The following is a 5,209-nucleotide window of genomic DNA, read 5'->3' as shown; positions in this document are numbered from 1 at the left end:
ATGCTCTTAAACCAACTAAGTCTCCTGTCCACTGCATTTAATACCATGTTATTTTGGTTGTCACGGTAACCAATCGATAATCTGGAATACATAGTATAATGTTGTTCGTCTAGTCACATATTATACATAATGTTGCCAGCTTTGTTTGTGCCATTACCGGTACTAATTAAGGTGAACACACAAGAGCCAATACTTCGACATACAAAGTGTGCTGCATCAATATCTTTTTAATTTTCCATATACGTTGGCTACTTAATTTTAACAAAGCCTGCGAGAGGCATGTCATCGTTAAAGGATATACTGCGCCAAATGTGCGTTCAATAATTATCAAGAAATTATTATTAATTTAAAAAAAGACTCGTCGTTATTTTAATTATTGTATTGTATTATGCCCCCGGATCGAAATATCTGGGGTATATTGTTTTTGGCCTGTCTGTCATTGTATGTGTGTGTGTGTCCCAAAACTTTACACCAAAACTTTAATCATCTTCATAACTTTTGCAATATTGAACGTAGCAACTTGAAATTTGGCATGCATGTGTATCTCATGGAGCTGCACATTTTGAGTGGTGAAAGGTCAAGGTCATCCTTCAAGGTCAAAGGTCAAAAAAATATTCAAAAACTTTAACCAAAACTATAACGTATCTCATGGAGCTGCACATTTTGAGTGGTGAAAGGTCAAGGTCATCCTTCAAGGTCAAGGGTAAAAAAAAAAGCGGCGCATTAGGGGGCATTGTGTTTCTGAAAAACACATCTCTTGTTTTTCATGTTACCTTTCATCAGGGACCTATACTTGTATATGTCCCTGCTTTAATGAGTGTCCACTGCAAAAATATGTGTACATTTTACTTCATATAGTGTCTGTGATTCCAATTACAACGTTCTCTAGTAAAGTGCTGACCAAGGGGATCAGGCTTGATCTAGCTGTCACGTGCAACTAATTTGTTTAACCCAATATTGCCATCGCCTAAAATCACTTGTTAGGGTGCAGGTTTCGGGAGACGAACCCTTACATAGACCAGAGACATAGATAACGTTATCTACGTCTCTGCATAGACGACCCTTGGAAGTTTCCTGTTTTACACTTTATTGGCTACGCGTTGGGGAAATCGAACCAGAGCCAGGAAAAAGCTATGCCCCAATACTTGAACAATGTCGACATAACGATTTCATCATTTTCTATAGATTTTTGATAGTTTCCATAGATCTATAATTGTATAGTCTGTATTGTGACGTCAGTGCGATTTTACTTCAAACACATGTCCGCTACGAAGTTCGTCTCTGCGCAGTGGGTTTATATCGAGTGCACATAGACTCTCTCATATGACAGCCCCTAAAAGAATATGAACGGAATGAGACATTTCGGAAATAAAATGGCCGATCTCAGCGTACCCAAATAATTCAAGTTACGCCCCCCTTCTGTTTCAACCAGTTGACTTAATAATTCAGTGTCATCCTGTACGTCAGTCTGAGGGGCCTCTCTAGACATAATAGTTGCTGGTGTTGTTGCAGTTGTTCTTTTTCTTCAAATACGTTGTTTGTTCATTCTGGTCGACGAGTAATTTACAAAGTAGTCAGTAGCCACTATCTTTACCACACGCAAACCATTATAAGATCTACAGATCTTTGACTAGAGTGTTTGCAGCCCTGCATTATCATTTTTATAGAGATAACTCTCTCCTACTTCTTGTACTGTACTTATACTAAACAGAGTTACGTTTTCTTATCTGCTTAAAGAAGAGAAAAGGAGCTTTGATATTGTATTGCAATACATCGCAAGAATTAATTGTGAAATTAGAAAATAAAATAAATTATCAGTCTGTGGACAGACTAATCTTTGACATGTGTTATAAAATCATCCGACCTTTTTATTCCATTTTAATAAATGAACTGCTTATGAATTTTGACTCCCCCGTATGTTTATTGTCAGATATTCCCACAAACATAGCACAAGCTCTTGATGGCAATGACTCAGTGATCGACTATCCGTTGTGACTTTTTGAAAAATGCAGCTGCAGCAGTGATTTTTATAAACCTGTTTATTATAATGCATACACATACTAAATCAATAAAAGTCCTCCGACAAAACGTTTTCTTAAAAAAAGATAGTTCGACTATGTATTAATATATTGACCAAAAAAGATAGTTCGACTATGTATAAATATATTGACCAAAAAAGATAGTTCGACTATGTATATAGATATTGTCAATATCTATACATAGGCGAACTATCTAAAATAAGATAGCTACTGCAGTATTCAAAAAGTCACAACGGATCCGGGGGGGGGGGGGGGGGTAACTTCCCAAATTTTAGGGTAGGGGTGTCCCACTAAGACTTCCGAAATATGACCCATTTTTATGCCGGAACTCTGGTGAAGTAGACCCATTTTGATACAAGATTTTTGAAATTGCAGACACATTTGTATACGATACCATTGAGAAAGTGGACCCATTTCAATACAAAAATTTTGATAAACTAAACCCATTTCAATTCTAGAATTTGATAAAGTGGACACATTTCATACTTGAATTTAATCTCTATAATATCAATACAGTATAATTATTGAATTTGCCATTATATCCCGTAATATATGTTTATTTGCAAATTTTTGATACCCATTTATACACAAGAATGAAATGTCATACCCATTTTGATACTGATACTTTCAGATCTATATGCATTTATATACAAGCAAATTTCTGATTTCAATACCCATATCTATAGATGCTCCGGTGGCGTAGCCAGACCCAAATTTTAGCCAAGGCAGTATATTAGGTCATTCAAGGGGGTCCGGGCATGCCCCCCCCCCCCCCCCCCGGATTTTGCTTTATACCTAGAACGTCTCTGGTGCGTTTTAAGGTCATTTAAACCACATTTTATACCTCAATTATTGGAATCATGGACGCTACATAATACATTAAATCAAAAGCGTTTTCAATCATAAGCACATATAAAAAGTATCATTGATGGAAGTTATTTGAACAAAAACAGGACCCTCTGGGGTTTGAACCAAGGCTGTGAAAATATAATAGTGGTCAATGGATTCAGAATCGGACGCGTTACGGATTGCGTCACAAGGACATATTAATTATCATGAGGAGTACAAAATATTTAACTTAAATCAGTAAAGTTTCTTGCCATTTTTTTTCAATTTTCTTGTGTACATTTTTTTAGCAATACATAATCATTTTCTATCAGTTCTATCATCAACTACATTGACTATTAAAAAAAAGACTTGAACTTCTTTAAAAAAAAAGTTGAATACGCGGGATATCATAATTTGAAAATTCTAATGTCAACAGACATTCTGACCACCTGAAACGGTCCCGGATTTATCTCGACGCCGGCCATAAAGAGGAGAATACCAATAAAGCCGAAAACGCCAACCACCCGAAATGTGTCTAAGTCTCAAATAGACACAGACCTTGTCGTAAAACACCCTATTCTAGCCCGGTACGTTTCGATGTCCACCATGATTTTAGCATCGAAGCGTACATTTCTACGCTTTGTTTAATATACGGATTTTCCAAATCATTTTGCTGAGCCAATTTGGCATCAATTGAAGTTATTTAATTGAAATAATTATCTGCCTCAACATGAACCAAATATACTTAATGATAATATCTGTTGTGAATATATTAGCGCCTACAATTTATTAAATTGCATCAATTTCTTATATAGATTTTATTCTTTAAAATATTTGTTTTCTTTTTTTCCTTGTAATCTCAACATTGTTCTGCAAATGTTAGCCGAGGCAACTGCCTCTGCGTGCCTCAGCGTGGCTTCGACGCTGAGATCTGGAAGGATTTTAGTTTATGTTTTTGTTTTAGTATTTTATTTTGAAAAGTAGTATCATGTTCTTTTATATTGTGAAAACCTATCGGTAATTGACATGTGTCTTGTTTTGTGAAAAAAAAACGAAATATTAGTGCCATGATAAAAGGGAAATCGTTTAATTATCTAGCCTCACATGTGTAACGTATGAAAGCCAGAGCTACCGACAATGGCCAGTTTGCTATAAATAAGACAGTGTGACTTTTCTATCGGAATGTATGTTGGTTTGATGTTCCATTTACAAGACGCAATATTTTTTTTAAAGATCCCCATAATGCGAAAATGGGTCTTATGCAATATGCTGCCAGCGTGGCTCCAGCGCAGCCTGTGCATCCGCGCAGTCTTGTCAGAATATGCATACTGAATAGGCTACTCGGAAGATATCACGATACATTTCGTGTTTTTGACGATGCTGGAACAGCATCGTCCAAGGTTTGATAATCACCTAAAAAAAATCACAATGGCGACCTATGTAAAAGACCGAGCCAGTCCGATTGAGATAACTCGATTTTTTAGGTTACTTCCCTTTTGCATTCGCCACTGCGTAGGAGATTGCTCGTCATTGATAACATTCTCCTAGCAGATTTGTCGTTCGTGTTTCAACATTCAACAATGGCCGCCCCCGTGAGAGTCTCGATTCAAAACTTTCTTACTGCATAAATTGGCTTGTTTCGCTATTTAGAAGCTGTCATTTAGGATATATGAATTATTTATTCACTAAATCTCCGCTTATGACAACAATAGTTGAAATTCGAAGGATATATACTCGATGTGAATGAAGGACTTTCTGGATCGTAACAGCTTGACACGGCAAAACTGGCATACTGGTATTTTTAGTTATCAATATAAGTCACATTGTGCTTTGTAAATTGTATTCGAGCATTTTGCGACTTATTGAATGACTATGATACCCGATATCAACATTTCATCGGGGATTTGCAGATCACCAAGCTGTCCTGAAATTCAACATTGATTTCAAACTCTTTACTGGTTTGTACTATTTCTTAGTGTTAGTACTTTTTATCATTTTAAAGTTAAATGAACTGTGTCACAGTAAAAGAGACATTAAGGCGATTGTAGCCAGTTTGGATCTAGATCAGCCTGCAGTCGCTTGAAAGCTGTTTGCTTGCTTAAAAGCGTTTGTCTGACAATAACAAATAATTTAATTGGATACTGATTTGACTGCGCTTTTCCTGTGACCTGGCTCAAATAATAGAATTGTCATTAATCAAATTATTTATTTCGAACATTAATCAATTGTTTTTCTTGTCCCTCGGGATCAATTACTCCAGCACTTTCCTGTTGAGAATTGAATACTGCTAAAGGCGATGCTAGGGGGCGTGAGAGATGTTGCACCTTCCAGTATCACTCGAT

The sequence above is a fragment of the Dreissena polymorpha genome, chromosome 4, assembly GCF_020536995.1.
Source record: "Dreissena polymorpha isolate Duluth1 chromosome 4, UMN_Dpol_1.0, whole genome shotgun sequence".
Classification (NCBI taxonomy): Eukaryota; Metazoa; Mollusca; class Bivalvia; order Myida; family Dreissenidae; genus Dreissena; species Dreissena polymorpha.
This window is presented reverse-complemented; position numbering follows the sequence as displayed.